Consider the following 17,598-nt stretch of genomic DNA (forward strand, 5'->3'; position numbering starts at 1 on the left):
AGACAAGATTGCATTCACCCCCGTGTTCTAAAGGAATTAAGTAATGTAATATACAGACCCCTATTTTTAATATTCAGGAACTCTATAGTAACAGGGGCTGTTCCCCAGGACTGGCACATGGCAAATGTGGTGCCAATATTTAAAAAGGCGTCAAAAGGTGACCCCGGGAATTATAGGCCTGTTAGTTTAACCTCGTTGCATGTAAATTGTTTGAGGGTTTCCTAAGGGATGCTATTTTAGAGTATCTTGATAAAAATAAATGGATGACCCCATATAAGCATGGTTTTATGAGGGATCGGTCCTGTCAAACTAACCTGATCAGCTTTTATGAGGAGGTGAGCTTCAGACTGGACCAGGGGGAATTGCTGGATAACGTGTTTCTGGATATTTCCAAAGCATTTGATATGGTACCACATAAAAGATTGGTGCATAAAAGGAGAAGGATGGGGCTGAGTGGGTAAGTGGGAATGTGTGCAAGTGGGTAAGTAACTGGCTCAGTTATAGGAAACAGAGGGTGGTTATTAATGATACTTATTCTGATTGGGTGTCTGTTACTAGTGGGGTACCACAGGGGGTCAGTTTTGGGTCCTGTTCTATTTAATATATTCATTAATGACCTTGTAGAGGGGTTGAATAGTAAAGTAGCAATCTTTGCAGATGATAGTAAACTCTGTAAAGCGGTAAACACTATAGAGGACAGTGCACTGTTACAAATAGATCTGGATAGGTTGGAGGTTTGGGCTGGGAAGTGGCAGATGAGGTCCAACACTGATAAATGTAAGGTAATGCACATGGGGAAGAAAAATCTGGGCTGGGATTATGTATTAAATGGGAGAACACTTGGGACGACTGACATGGAAAAGGACTTAGGGGTCTTTTTTAACAGTAAATTTAGCTGTAGTGACCAGTGTCGGGCAGCTGCTGCCAAGGCAAATAAAATCATGGGGTGCATCAATAGGGGCATAGATGCCCACGACAAGGAAAAAATTCTACCGCGGTACAAATCACTAGTCAGACCACACATGGAAAACTGGGTACAGTACTGGGCACCAGTGTACAAGAAAGATATAGGGGAGCTGGAGAGGGTTCAAAGACGGGCAACCAGGGTAATACGAGGAATGGGTGGACTACAGTACCCAGAAAGATGATCAGAATTAGGGTTATTTAGTTTAGAAAAATGAAGGCTTAGGGGAGACCTAATACCTATGTATAAATATATCAGGGGGCAGTACAGAGATCTCTCCCATGATCTATTTATACGCAGGACTGTATCTATAACAAGGGGGCCACCCTCTAGAGCAGTGTTTCCCAATCCAGTCCTCAAGGCACACCAACATTCTCGTTTTTTTCAGTTACTCCATTGGAATAGAACAGGGAAAAATTAAAATCCTGGACTGTTGGTGTGCCTTGAGGACTGGGTTGGGAAACACTGCTCTAGAGGAAAGAAGCATTCTACACCAGCACAGACTGGGGTTCTTTACTGTAAGAGCAGTGACACTATGGAACTCTCTTCCAGAGGAGGTGGTCATGGGGAACTCTAAAAGGATTTAAAAGGGGTCTGGATGCATTTTTGTAGACTAATAACATCACCGGTTATGGATACTAGATTTATAGGGACAGAACATTGATCCAGGGATTTATTCTGACTGCCATATTTGGAGTCGGGAAGGAATTTTTACCTCTAATATGAGGGTTTTTTGCCTTCCTCTGGATCAACTCAGTAGGGACTCATTAGGGATATAGGTTGAACTTGATGGACTCTGGTCTTTTTTCAACCTTATGAACTATGTTATTAAGTAACATCCGGCCAGTATACTATGCATCACCACTGAGTAGTGAGAGCGCATCTCATTCATCAGAAGCCTACCTTACTCTCACTGCGCCCATTGTGACCCCAAGAGGTGTGGCAAGGATTTAACAAACTATATTGTGCATCCCTGCCGGAAGTGGGGCAGGAGCACAGCTGAGCAGATACAAAAATAGGAGAATTATTGTAGAACCTAATGTATATAAATAAATGCCATAATATGGGAAAATGACTTGAAGAGGTAAGTATGGCATCCAATGGCATATCTAAAGTGACTCTACATACAAAATATCTTTCAGGATACTATAAAAATGACAAATCAAAAATATCCTACATAGGATTCTATATAAGGTGGACACGGAGTGTCCATGTTCAGAGCGGGAGTATGAATGTGCTAAAAACACAGTGATAAGGGGGCGGGATGGAGAAGAGGAGGAGGAGGAGGGGAAAGGTGCTGGCACCAAAATAAGGAATAATAAAAAAAAATGAGGATGACCCCCCCCCTAATATGCTGAAGATCAACTGAGTCCAAAGTTTACTCTGTTAGAAGCACTCCAGCTATTACACAATTCTTTTAGCATAAGTCTTCTATTTTCATATTCAGAACCCAACATGGGTTCACTATTTTGACAACAAACCGCTGAGAATCGTCAGTAAACGGAGAAAAAGGGTACACTCCATCTAGACGTCAAAGAACAGATGTCCATTCAGCAATTCCCGGGAAAAACAACGTCTTGTTGTTACAGCTTTTTTCAATTACTGAGCATATAAATTATGGACACTGGGAACATGCAATCACTCCTGAGGAAGCCACCTTTGCCAGTGGCGGAACACGTGGAGTCTGCTTTTCCCCATAACCAGGTGATGATGTCCCGGTTCTACCAGAGATAGGACATATAGGCTTGCATTGCGGGGCAGAGCGTGACACCACACGCCGGCGCAGGCGTGACGTCACACGCCGTCCTGTAGTCGCCCGTAATCAGACCCGGAGCGAACATGCTCCCGGGTCTGATTACAAACGGGGTGCCGTGTGCATGATCCCAAGGGTCCCCAGCGGCGGGACTACCGCGATCAGGCATCTTATCCCCTATCCTTTGGATAGGGGATAAGATGTTTAAGCCCCGGAGAACCCCTTTAAGAGGCTGTCATGGAATCTATAGTGGATATCTATGGTATCATGCACTTTGAGATTGTGTGTTTAGAGTAACTAATTGTGTACTCTGCACTTTATTATACTGTATTTGATGATTGTTGATATATTACCTGATGAATTCTTTGTCTGGAGGTTTAATAGGCAGCCACCATCTTTATATTATAGTGTTGGGACCCTCCCTTTTGGGCTATGGTAGCCATGGAACGGGGCTAATGTTTGAGGACTACACTCCTCCACTTGTTTTTCATAGATTTTTAAGTGATTTTAACCCCTTAAGGACTCAGGGTTTTTCAGTTTTTGCACTTTCGTTTTTTCCTCCTTACCTTTTAAAAATCATAACCCTTTCAATTTTCCACCTAAAAATCCATATTATGGCTTATTTTTTGTGTCACCAATTCTACTTTGCAGTGACACTAGTCATTTTACCCAAAAATTCACGGCGAAACGGAGAAAAAATCATTGTGCAACAAAATCGAAGAAAAAACGCCATTTTGTAATTTTGGGGGCTTCCGTTTCTACGCAGAGCATATTTCGGTAAAAATGACAGCTTATCATTATTCTGTAGGTCTATACGGTTAAAATGGTACCCTACTTATATAGGTTTGATTTTGTCGTACTTCTGGAAAAAATCATAACTACATGCAGGAAAATTTATACGTTTACAAAATGTCATCTTCTGACCCCTATAACTTTTTTTTTTTCCACGTACAGGGTGGTATGAGGACTCATTTTTTGCGCCGTGATCTGAAGTTTTTATCGGTATGATGTTTGTTTTGATCGGACTTTTTGATCACTTTTTATAAATTTTTTAATGGTATAAAAAGTGACCAAAAATAAGCTTTTTTGGACTTTGGAAATTTTTTGCGCGTATGCCATTGACCGTGCGGTTTAATTAATGATATATTTTTATAGTTCGGACATTTACACACGCGGCGATACCAAATATGTTTATTTATTTTTTTTATTTACACTGTTTTATTTTTTTTATGGGAAAAGGGGGGTGATTCAAACTTTTATTAGGGAAGGGGTTAAATGACCTTTATTAATACTTTTTTTAACCTATAACACTGCACACACTGATCTCCTATGCTGATCACTGTCGTGTATTAACATGCCTGTGATCAGTGTTATCGGCGCTTGACTGCTCCTGCCTGGATCTCCGGCACGGAGCAGCTATTCGTTGATCGGACACCGAGGAGGCAGGTAAGGGCCCTTCCGGTGTCCTGTAAGCTGTTCGGGATGCCGCGATTTCACCGCGGCGGTCCCGAACAGCCCGACTGACTAGCCGGGATAGTTTCACTTTCGCTTTAGAAGCGGCGGTCAGCTTTGACCGCCGCTTCTAAAGGGTTAATACCGCACATTGCCGCAATCGGCGATGTGTGGTATTAGCCGCGGGTCCCGGCCGTTGATGAGCGCCGGGACCGACGCGATGTGATGCGGGGTCGCAGCGCGACCCCGCTTCATATCGTGGGAGCCGGCGCAGGACGTAAATATACGTCCTGCGTCGTTAAGGGGTTAAATGTTTGTGCAGTTCTTTTTGTGTCCAATAAAAATGCCTTTTTCTTATTCACAATATAGTTTACTTGGTGTGCATCATTGGCTTATAGTTGTCATCTTTTCTTTCCTCTTGTTATAAATAGTAACAGGGAAGCACTCACTCATCCATGTCCCTAGCTGCTCTGGCCTCTATTGCTCTGTCCTGGCCTTGTGATCAGCCAATGTACAGCCTCCACGTCTGAGCGCCAAGCTGAGCGGTCACTGGCAATAAAACACTGGCGGTGGCCGAGAGAGAGTCACCGGAGAGAACGGGGAGGTGGGGTCGTGGCCTGGATGGGGGAAGGAGATTGGGTGAGCCTGGAGAGGAGGGGGTGATGTTGCCGTATAGGGGCTGTATGTGGGAATAGGGACTGTATGTTGGAAATAGTTGCTGCCCTAGTCTATATATAATATTCCATAATGATATAGCAAAATCAGGTTTGTTCAAATTTCATTTTTTTAAATGTGCCTGTCATGTTAACAAACTTGTGACCTATCTTAGTAACATGTGAAAATTTTGCATTGGTGGGTATCCGGCTGCTCAAGCCCCATACCGATCACTAGAATGAAAGGCAGAAGCATTTGACTGCACATCCTATGCCCCTTCATCTCCACTTTGTGTACTTTGGGAAGCCCTGGCTGCTGATAGCTGGTAATGGGATCCTATCATCCAACATAGTAGCTGGAGGTCCTCTCACCTGCTTCGGCTGCCATCCTGGGGTTTTCTTCTCTGGCCCGTCTTCTAGCAGAACAAAGAACTTGATTGCCGATAATACTGTTAAGTGATATGGCCATGCATAGCACTGTTCACTATCTGCAATCTAAGGATTGCTATAAATAGTCCCTAGGGGGACATAAAAAAAATTGTAAAAAAAAGTTTGAAAAAAAATTTGAGTCCCTCCCCAAAATAAATTTAATGAACCCTTTTTCCCATATAATTAATTAATTTATTTATTTGATATCGGAGAGTGCATAAATGTCCGAACTATCAAAATATAATGTTATTTATCCCGTACGGTGAATGGCATAAACGTTAAAATAAGCCCAAAATTGCTGCTTTTTTGTCACATCACACACACACAAAAAAAATTATGTTTAAAAAGTTACATATACACATACATAAGTGTATGTAGAGTATAAGGGAAAAAAGAAACAGAAAAGTGCAGCAATGTGCCGTTACTCTTAGCAACAATATATTAGGTGTCAGAGGAGGAATCTTGCTCACCTTTCGGTGTTGTACTGTGGGTATAACACCATATAGCACTTGCGGTGTTTGAAACCGTCATAGGAGCCAGGAGTGCTGCCGGCACCTTCCCATTCTGGGATACTCCTGAACGGTCTTGGAAGTGCAGATATCTGTAACCGTATCCACGGAAAAAAGTGCAGGTGCAAAGAGGTGCTCTCCTTGAGATGGCTGTTTGGCCGTAGAATGGATGAATCAGACCCGGATTAGGGGTATAAAAATAAAATACCGTTTTATTAGAAAAAAAAAACAGGGTTATCGGACAATGCGTTTCAAGGGGCGGCACACCATCTTCATCAGGTCTAGTGATTGGGTAGTGGAAAGCAACATAATTTAAATACAAAAAAAAAAACTGCAAAAATCACAGTTAACGGGTTTGTGAGTAGTAAATAATGGAGATAGTAAAAGTTCCCTGTTACATCAATATAATAATACAATAATTCCCTAACAGCATCATATAGAAACTCCCTATATAAAACGTAAAAGGATAGTTTTGCTAAAAACTGTATAAAATGTATGCATAACATTTGTAGGGTAAAATGCTTAAGTTCAGTTCTACACTGCTTTCGGCTTTTATTATAGCCCAGCACCGAGTGCTGGCGGGTTAAAGATTCCACCAGTTCTGATCATTAGCAGCAGGACCGAATGGGCTCACAATAGGATGGGAGACAATCCACAACCAACCAGAGCGGACCGCTCTGTGATATTTGTCCCAATTCTGAATTAATGCATATCTGAATTATTGTAGAAATGGATTCTGTTGTTGTTCTGTGATCTGTGTAGAGTTTTTTTTATGGTGATGGCGCTCTATTTTCACATGTTTCTGCTGACACCTTATGTGGTCCACTGCAGAGCGTGGACCTTTATAGATCCAGGGAGGATGCTGCAAATAGTCATTGTTAGCCGTGGATGTTTCACTCTTTGAAGAACCCGAGTGAACCCTTGCTTCCAGAGCCTCTGGGATCAGAGGATAGTGAAGAGACAGCGCACTAAAGGTACATTATTTATGGTTGTGGGATTCTCTAAGTATAAGGGTTAGGGGAGTTAGCGGATCAGTTCGAGCGCTTCATTCAGCCCGTGCGGTTGTTATGTTTTGAGATGGTAAATCCAATACGTTTCTTTTTTCGCAAGGGCGTCAGAACGATTCACAGTATTCTTTGGAATATGATCTATGGGCATAATGGATGCAATATTTTCAAATCCTTTGTGTTTAATGGTTATATGGCGGGACAGGCTATAATGCATTAAATTCTTTTTAATATTGCATCTGTGATGATTTAGCCTTTGATGTAGTGGTTGGGATGTTCGCCCCACATATTGTTTGCCACAACAGCAATCAATCAGATTGGATATAAACCTAGATTGACAAGTCATATGGAACTTAACTGGAAAATTTTCACCCGGATACGTGCTGGAAGAACTCTGTGCTCCCGTATTTAATTGGTTTACAACAGAGACACCTTTTCTTTTTACATTTAAAAATACCTTTTGTTAGTGCGGTCTCCGGTGTTACTGATTTTGCCAAAGTTTGTCTTTTTAGCCTGCTTGGGGCAATGATGTTTTTTAGAGAAGGTGCTCTCCTAAATGTCAATCTAGGTTGTGGTGGTATTAGACCTTTCAAGTGCAGGTCACATTTTAAGAGGCTCCAATGTTTTATTAGGATGTTTTTAATGTTCCGGTGGCCCATAGAGTACATAGTAAATAAATTGGTGTTGTATTTTGCAGGTCATGTTTCTTTTCTGTTGTTTGTGAGTTATATTCCATTTCTGAGTGGCCATTTCCGGAAATGGAAAGAAAATATCCCATACGGCCAGTTCCGACGGGTGAGAAAAAACTGCACAGACACCAGCACCTTTTTAGAACAAGACAAAATCCTGAAAAACTGTTTTTCGGCAAAAGGATATCCTAAATCTCTGATTAACAATGCATATATGAAAGCTTACCCAGGTGAAAATAGAGCGTCATCACCATAAAAAAACTCTACACAGATCACAGAATAACAACAGAACCAATTTCTACAATAATTCAGATAGGCATTAATTCAGAATTGGGCCAAATCTCACAGAGCGGTCCGCTTCCCTCTACCCAATCACTGGACCTGATGAACAGGGGGTCCCGCTCCTTGAAACACGTTGTCCGATAACCCTGTTTTTATTTTCTAATAAAACAGTATTTTATTTTTATACCCCTAATCCGGGTCTGATTCATCCATTCTACGGCCGAACAGCCATCTCAAGGAGAGCACCTCATTGCACCTGCACTTTTTTCTTGGATACGGTTACAGATATATACACAAAAGTGTTAGCCATATAGACTACATCTCACAGTACAAATAATAGGCCCTCATACAGCCCCATATAAAAAAAAGAGAGATTTTATAGGTAGTCAAAATAGATTGATTTTAAAAATACCTATTTTGTTAGTTTTAATCATATTAACCCACAGAATAAAGAAAATGTAATTTTTTCCATAAAGTGTACAGGGTGAAAATTGGCAGAATTGTGGTTTTTATTTCCCCAATAATATTTTTTAGTTTTCACCATACATTTTATGGTTAAATGAGTAATGCCATTACAAAGGACAACTGGTCGCGCACAAAATAAACCCTCATATGGGTCTGTGCATGGAAATATAAAAGAGTAATGATTTTTAGAAGGCGAAGAGCCAAAAACTAAAAATGCTAAAATAAAAGTGAAACTGTCATGAAGAAAATGCTTGTGAAGCTGCACTAGGGCTTCACAAGCATATTTTAGGCATACCTTCAGTGGTAGGTTAGGCTGCTTTATACTTAAAGAATTTAGCTTAATAATCGCCTTGGGAGTCAGGCTGGCAGTCGGGGAGGTGGGGTCTGCTCAGGCCTCTCCAGGCAGGGTGCACAGGCATTAGAGCTACACAGGGCCGCTGAAGGCAAGCAAGACCTGCCTGTCAATCAATTGCGCAATGTAGGCAGAAAGAGGATGTGCGGGCAGGAGCAGAGCGGATCCCAGGCTCCGCTTCCCCGACTGTCAACCTGACTCCTGAGAGGATTATAAAGCTACATTCTGTAAGTATAAAGCACAGACTTAGGTACCACTAATGGTATGCCTATAATATGCTTGTGAAGCCCTAATGCACAGTGTGCAGCTTCACAAGCATATACTTTGTGACAGTTGCGCTTTAAGGGGTTAAAATTATATAACATAATAAAATTATTGAATAAAAAGCTGAAATATCAAATTTTTATGTACATTTTTTAAAAATAGGTTTTAAAGTAAACTACAGCAAAGTGAGTTACTCATTTAATTTTCTTAGTTCAAAATGTGCATGCTTTATTAAAGTGGTAGTCCAGTGGTGAAAAACTTAAGTTTCAGATCGCGGGGGTTCCGATCACTGGGGCTCCCCACGATCTCTCTGTACGGGGCCCCGGCTCGCTGGCCTATACAACTCCGAAGGCATCGCTCCGGCTCTGCCATAGAATTGTGTTGAGGGGGCGTGTCAGCTGCCGCTTCGTGCGGTGGTCAACACGCCCCCTTCCCGCGGGCTGTCGGGGCCTCGTACAGGAGATCGCGGGGGGCCCCAGAGGTTGGACCCCCCGCGATCTGAAACTTATACCCTATCCTTAGGATAGGGGATAAGTCTTTCACCACTGGATATCTCCTTTAGGCTAGAATTCCACTGAGGTTTGTGACCTGCGTTTTTTTTTTTTTTTGCTTAAAAACGCCAGAAAAAAAACGCGTTTTTCTTTCGCTTTTACCTTTGTGTGGAATTTGCCTTTTTTTGTCCCCTTTGACTTTTTTTGTACAAAATTAGTTGGGTACCAAAAAAAAAAAATGCAGTAGGGATGTAAAGATTTTTTTTTAACTAAATGTTTGTTTTTTTTTATAACAAAATTTTAATACATTTTTTTTTATAAAGTGTGTTTAACTTTTTATTTTATTTTATTTTTTATGTATTACTACTACTCCCAGCATGGAACACACTGTTCCATGATGGGAATAGTAGTACCTGTTAGAATAGACATATCGCCCCAGATGTCAGTTTGAAACCCGATGCGATCGTCCATAATATAGTAGAGATGCGGCTCTATACAGCGCTCACATCTCTGCACCATACTCCGGCCAGTGATGTGAATAGAACATCACTCATTCATATTTTCTGCCCAGAGTGGTGATTGGCCGGATGGTTGCAGCCAATCACAGCTCTGAGGGAAATATGAATGAGTGAGTGGCCGGCCGGAGTATAGTGCAGAGATATGAGAGCTGTATAGAGCCGCTCTGCATCTCTGCTATAGACAGGACGATCACAGCGGATGTCAGTAGTGACATCCGCTGTGATCTGTTCTTATCTGCAGGTACTACTACTCCCAACAGGAAGCATACTCTGCTACATGCTGGGAGCTGTAGTACCTGCATTAATAGACAGATCGCAGCGAGTGTAATTTCTGACACCCGCTGCGATCTGTTTATCAATGCAGGTACTACAGCTCCCAGCATTGAGCATTTCACCTTTCTTGGTGAAAAATCCCAAAATTTGATGAAAAATTTGAAAATTTAGCATTTTTCTAACTTTGAAGCTCTCTGCTTGTAAGGAAAATGGATATTCCAAATAATTTTTTTTTTATTCACATATACAATATGTCTACTTTATGTTTGCATCATAAAATTGACACAATTTTACTTTTGGAAGACACCAGAGGGCTTCAAAGTTCAGCAGCAATTTTCCAATTTTTCACAAAATTTTGAAACTCAGTATTTTTCATGGACCAGTTCAGGTTTGAAGTGGATTTGAAGGGTCTTCATATTAGAAATACCCCACAAATGACCCCATTATAAAAACTGCACCCCCAAAGTATTCAAAATGACATTCAGTAAGCATTTTAACCCTTTAGGTGTTTCACAGGAATAGCAGCAAAGTGAAGGAGAAAATTCACAATCTTCATTTTTTACACTTGCATGTTCTTGTAGACCCAATTTTTGAATTTTTGCAAGGGGTAAAAAGGAGAAAATTTTTACTTGTATTTGAAACCCAATTTTTCTCGAGTAAGCACATACCTCATATGTCTATGTTAATTGTTCGGCGGGCGCAGTAGAGGGCTCAGAAGGGAAGGAGCGACAAATGGTTTTTGGGGGGCATGTCACTTTTAGGAAGCCCCCATGGTGCCATAACAGCAAAAAAAAACGCATGGCATACCATTTTGGAAACTAGACCCCTCGGGGAACATAACAAGGGGCAAAGTAAACCTTAACCCCTTAAGGACCAAGGACGTACCGGTACGTCCTTGGTCCTGCTCTTCTGATATAACGCGGGGTTACACAGTAACCCCGCGTCATATCATGGCGGGCCCGGCGTCATAGTGAAGCCGGGACCCGCCTCTAATAGCGCGCAGCGCCGATCGCGGCGCCGCGCGCTATTAACCCTTTAGCCGTGCGCTCAAAGCTGAGCCGCGCGGCTAAAAGTGAAAGTTCCCGGCTAGCTCAGTCGGGCTGTTCGGGATAGCCGCGGCTAATCGCGGCATCCCGAACAGCTGACAGGACAGCGGGAGGGCCCCTACCTGCCTCCTCGCTGTCCGATCGCCGAATGACTGCTCAGTGCCTGAGATCCAGGCCTGAGCAGTCATGCGGCAGAATCGTTGATCACTGGTTTCTTATGAGAAACCAGTGATCAACATAGAAGATCAGTGTGTGCAGTGTTATAGGTCCCTATGGGACCTATAACACTGCACAAAAAAAGTGAAAAAAAAAAGTGAATAAAGATCATTTAACTCCTCCCCTATTAAAAGTTTGAATCACCCCCCTTTTCCAATAAAAAAAAAAAACACAGTGTAAATAAAAATTAAAATAAACATATATGGTATCACCGCGTGCGGAAATGTCCGAATTATAAAAATATATCATTAATTAAACCGCTCGGTCAATGGCGTGCGCGCAAAAAAATTCCAAAGTCCAAAATAGTGCATTTTTGGTCACTTTTTATATCATTTAAAAATGAATAAAAAGTGATCAATAAGTCCTATCAATGCAAAAATGGTACCGTTAAAAACTTCAGATCACGGCGCAAAAAATGAGCCCTCATACCGCCCCATACACGGAAAAATAAAAAAGTTATAGGGGTCAGAAGATGACAATTTTAAACGTATTAATTTTCCTGCATGTAGTTATGATTTTTTCCAGAAGTCCGACAAAATCAAACCTATATAAGTAGGGTATCATTTTAATCGTATGGACCTACAGAATACATATCAGGTGTCATTTTTACCGAAAAATGTACTACGTAGAAACGGAAGCCCCCAAAAGTTACAAAACAGCGTTTTTTTTTTCAATTTTGTCGCACAATGATTTTTTTTCCCGCTTCACCATAGATTTTTGGGCAAAATGACTGACGTCATTACAAAGTAGAATTGGTGGCGCAAAAAATAAGGTGTAAATTTGAAAGAGTTATGATTTTTTAAAGGCAAGGAGCAAAAAACGAAAATGCAAAAACGGAAAAACCTCCGGTCCTTAAGGGGTTAATACCCCACAGGTGATTCTCGACTTTTGCATATGTAAAAAAAAATGTTTTTTTACCTAAAATGCTTGGTTTCCCAAAAGTGTTACATTTTTAAAAAGGGTAATAGCAGAAAATACCCCCCCAAATTTGAAGCCCAATTTCTCCCAATTCAGAAAACACCCCATATGGGGGTGAAAAGTGCTCTGCTGGCGCACTACAGGTCTCAGAAGAGGAGGAGTCACATTTGGCTTTTTTGAAGGAAATTTTGCTCTGGGGGCATGCCGCATTTAGGAAGCCCCTATGGTGCCAGAACAGCAAAAAAAAAAAAAACACATGGCATACTATTTTGGAAACTATACCCCTCGGGGAACATAATAAAGGGGTTAAGTGAACCTTAATACCCCACAGGCGTTTCCCGACTTTTGCATATGTAAAAAAATTTTTTTTTTTTTACCTAAAATGCTTCTTTTCCCAAAAATTTTACATTTTTAAAAAGGCTAAAAGCAGAAAATACCCCTCAAAATTTGTAACACAATTTCTCCCGAGTACGGCGATACCCCATATGTGACCCTAAACTGTTGCCTTGAAATACGACAGGGCTCCAAAGTGAGAGCGCCATGCGCATTTGAGGCCTAAATTAGGGATTGCATAGGGGTGGACATAGGGGAATTCTACGCCAGTGATTCCCAAACAGGGTCCCTCCAGCTGTTGTAAAACTCCCAGCATGCCTGGACAGTCAGTGGCTGTCTGGTAATACTGGGAGTAGTTGTTTTGCAACAGCTAGAGGCTCCGTTTTGGAAACCGTGGCGTACCAGACATTTTTCATTTTTATTGGGGAGGGGAGGGGGGCTGTGTATTGGTATGTGTATATGTAGTGTTTTTTACTTTTTATTTTATTTTGTGTTAGTGTAATGTAGTGTTTTTAGGGTACAGTCACACGGGCGAGGGTTCACAGTAGTTTCTCGCTGGCAGTTTAAGCTGCGGCAGAAAATTTGCCGCTGCTCAAACTTGCAGCCCGATACTTACTGTAAACCTCCGCCCATGTGAGTGTACCCTGTACATTCACATTGGGGGGGGGGGACATCCAGCTGTTGCAAAACTACAACTCCCAGCATGCGCTGACAGACTGTACATGATGAGAGTTTTAGTTTTGCAACAGCTGTAGGCACACTGGTTATGTATCACTGAGTTTGTGACCTTACTCCGTGTTTCAAAACCAGTGTGCCTCCAGCTGTTGCAAAACTACAACTCCGAGCATGTACGGTGCATGGTGTAAGGTGACTGCTGGGAGTTGTAGTTTGCAACAGCTGGAGGCACACTGGTCGTGAAACACTGAGTTAGGTAAAAAAAACTCTGAGTTTCACAACCAGTGTGCCTTCAGCTGTTGCAAAACGACAACTCTCAGCAGTCACCGACAGCCAATGGGCATACTGGGAGTTGTAGTTATGCAACCAGCAGATGCACCACTACAACTCCCAGCATGCACTTTAGCTTTTTGTGCAAGCTGGGAGTTGTAGTTATACAACAGCTGAAGGTACACTTTTCCATTAAAAAATGTGCCTCCAGCTGTTGCAAAACCATAAGTCCCAGCATGCCCATAAGTGAATGCTGGGAGTTGTGGTGGTCTGCCTCCTGCTGTTGCATAACTACAGCTCCCAGCATGCCCTTTTTGCATGCTGGGAGCTGTTGCTAAGCAACAGCAGGAGGCTGTCGCTCACCTCCTGCTGCTGCTCCGTCGCAGGACAGTCCCTCGCCGTCAGAGACGGCCCCGATCAGCCAGTAATTCCGGGTCACCGGGTCACTGGAGACCCGATTGACCCGGAATCGCCGCAGATCGCTGGACTGAATTGTCCAGCCATCTGCGGCCATCGCGATATGCGAATGATTTCAGCAGGCATCCGGCTCCGGTCCCCAACCGGCTAGCGGTGGGGACCGGAATTCCCACGGGCGTATGGATACGCCCTGCGTCCTTAAGGACTCGGAATGCAGGGCGTATCCATACGCCCTGCGTCCTTAAGAGGTTAATGGTACCCTACAAAATTTTTATTTATATAGAGTTCCTTCCTTGCTAGCAGTAGCGCTCTTAAGATTCCCCATTTTTGTCTGTTCATCCTGCCTCCAAATTTCTGTACCCTCGGGGACACGGATAGGGGAGATCGAGCTGCAAACTGCATACATCCACTCCACCCCAAACCTATCAGTGTTGTTCCTGCTCTGTTGCACAATTCCAACAGGTTAGTACGACAGAATAGATGAGGTGGTGGGTCACGTCCACTCGTTCCTGCAATACTACACGAGAGAGCGCCCTGTTTTTTGTTCTTTTCACTGTGTTATAACTAGACAGCAGGATAGTGTAGTATGTGAAGACCCATATTTGTCTGTCACTCTCTCTAGTCAGCTCTACTGAGAGCTATTTCTATTGCAGCTGTTTGGGTTTAGATGTATCTTGTGGTCAGAACCTTTTAGCTTAATTTAAGGAGTTACTTATCATATCTATGGTACTATTGATAAATCTGACCCATTGTGTGTAACAGTTTATTTGCAAACTCAAGGATGACTAATAGGGGAATGTTATGACAGTCTCTGCTTTTTCAAATACCTTAGGTACTTATACTTTTGACTTATTATTTCCTTTGTCTATGATTGTCTCCTAAGAGACGTCTCAAGTGCTGCTTTCTGTATTTAGTTAGTGTGACCTCAGTTTAGAACCAATATTTATGGTAAATGAGGTGATTAGAAAGAATGTGTATGCTATCACTTTCTAAGGTGGGGAAAGAATTTTTAACATTGTAAGAACCTCGCCACATTTGGGCCTAACTGCTCAAAAAATTTTTTTTACTAATTCTAATAGCTATAACTTTTTTCCCCCCATCAATTTATATTTGCAGGACAATTTGTACTTTCTAATGGAACAATTTTGGGGTTCATATACCTTACAGACAAAAATGTTGTTTGTTATTTTTTGAAGGGATAATGGAAAAATGCTGTGGGTTAGACGGATTATAGCGGGACCAAATTTACATAGTTTTTTTCTCCCCAACATTTTTGTAGTTTGGCACAAGAAAACACTTTTAGAAACACTTTTTATAAAAAAAAAAAAAAAAGGTGTTGCCGTATTCCAAGACCCATAACTTTTTATTTATTTATATTTTTTTATATTTCTATATTTTGTTTATACAGGCATGCCGATGCCCTATATATATATATATATATATATATATATATATATATATATATATATATATATATATATATATATATTATACCCCTTAAGAACTCATTTTGGGTTTAAAGGGGTACTCTGCCCCTAGACATCTTATAGAGGATAAGATGTCTGATCTCTCCGCATATCTCTCCATATTTTAAGATGTAAGGCAGTCACTAAAGGGTTACGTGACACTAGTTGATCCATCTTGTTTGTTATTTACTTTGCTTGGTTCAGCATAAATGCTACTTACTGATTTATTCCTAAAATGTAATTTTGTGACACACAAATGTGGTGAAGACCGTAAAAGATGGTAAAACCCACCTTGTACATTACTTTGTCTTTCCTCTAATATGTTCCATTAGTTATGAGCCCATCAATACTATGAAAACACTTAATGCAGAAATATGTGGCAGATTAACCCCTTAAGGACTCAGGACGTAAATGTACGTCCTGGTGCGGTGGTACTTAACGCACCAGGACATACATTAAGTCCTGTACATAACCGCGGGCATCGGATGCCCGTGTCATGCGCGGCTGATCCCGGCTGTTGATCACAGCCAGGGACCCGCCGGCAATGGTCCACCATTAACCCCTCAGATGCCGGAATCAATACAGATCCCGGCATCTGCGGCAGTACGCGATTTCAATGAATGATCTGATCGCCTGCAGCGGTGCTGCGGGGATCCGATCTTTCAGAACGCCGCACGGAGATCCCCTCACCTGCCTCTGTCCAGCTCCCGGCGTCTTCTACTCTGGTCTGAGATAGAGCAGACCAGAACAGAAGATAACCGATAACACTGATCTGTTCTATGTCCTATACATAGAACAGGTCAGTATTAGCAATCGTGGTATTGCTATGAATAGTCCCCTATGGGGACTATTCAAGTGTAAAAAAATTTTTAAAAATATGTAAAATTTAAAGTAAAAAAAGCGTAAACAATTAATTTAATAGACATATTTGGTATCGCCGCGTGCGTAAATGTCCGACCTATTAAAATAAAATGTTAATGATCCCGTACGGTGAACGGCGTGAACGTAAAAAAAAACAAAACAAAATTGCTACTTTTTTAATACATTTTATTAAAAAAAATTATAAAAAATGTATTACGTTTTTTATATGCAAATGTGGTATAAAAAAAAAGTACAGATCATGGCGCAAGAAATGAGCCCTCATACCGCCGCTTATACGGAAAAATGAAAAAGTTATAAATCATCAAAATAAAGGGATTATAAACGTACTAATTTGGTTAAAAAGTTTGTGATTTTTTTTAAGCACAACAATAATATAAAAGTATGTAATAATGGGTATCATTTTAATCGTATTGACCCTCAGAATAAAGAAACACGTCATTTTACCGGTAAATTGTACGACGTGAAAAGGAAACCTTCCAAAATTTGCAAAATTGGGTTTTTCTTTTTAATTTCCCCTCAAAAATAGTGTTTTTTGGTTGCGCCATACATTTTATGATATAATGAGTGATGTCATTAAAAAGGACAACTGGTCGCGCAAAAAACAAGCCCTCATACTAGTCTGTGGATGAAAATATAAAAGAGTTATGATTTTTAGAAGGCGAGGAGGAAAAAAGGAAAATGTTAAAATTAAGGTCCTTAAGGCCAAAATGCGCTGAGTCCTTAAGGGGTTAAAGAGAAAATGGCAGATTAAACTTTTTTTTTTAGATAACCATTTGTTGGATGAGAGATTTTTTATTAAGTAAAGTTAGGCATGGATTGGCCCAATTGGTCTTTACTGCTGTGGCATACCATCTTATGTGTATGGGGGACCTCCTTACTCCCCCCCAACAGATGATGCCAGTGTAAAGAAAGATTGGGCATGTTGGATCTCACTGCCTGAACCTTCTGTTCTCTGGGAGATACGTTTTTTTCCACTCTCCCCGTTCAAAACACATTTACATTCACCCCTTTGAAAAAACCACCTCCCATCTAGACCTTTCTTTAATGGGAAGAAAATCTGTCACAGTAAAGTCTTTGGAGACTGCCCCTCTATGCAGATTTTTCAGTGGGAGCCCATATGAAAAATGTCATATGAACATTTCTGTGGTCTGTCATGGTTAAAATGTTTAATTTGTGATTACCATCCTGATGCTAAATGAGATACTTTTTCATGTACTTGCTTGTAAAGCAATGCAGGTCTGACACATCTGTCGTGTGTGATGTTAATGTGTAAT

General features: G+C 41.3%; 1 protein-coding gene across 9 annotated transcripts in view; it reads left to right on the top strand.

The window, feature by feature from the left end:
* Nucleotides 1–17,598, top strand: part of AOPEP (aminopeptidase O (putative)) — a 697,195-nt gene that overhangs the window by 40,548 nt on the left and 639,049 nt on the right. Inside the window, exon 1 of one of the 9 annotated variants that reach the window (XM_056524653.1) lies at nt 6,621–6,734. The exons of the other annotated variants lie outside the window; for them this stretch is intronic. The gene's annotated coding sequence lies outside the window, so the exon portion shown is untranslated. Of the gene's footprint in view, nt 1–6,620; nt 6,735–17,598 lie in introns of those variants that run through there. 9 annotated transcript variants of the gene reach the window in all.

Source organism: Hyla sarda, chromosome 1, assembly GCF_029499605.1.
Source record: "Hyla sarda isolate aHylSar1 chromosome 1, aHylSar1.hap1, whole genome shotgun sequence".
In the NCBI taxonomy this organism is placed as follows: Eukaryota; Metazoa; Chordata; class Amphibia; order Anura; family Hylidae; genus Hyla; species Hyla sarda.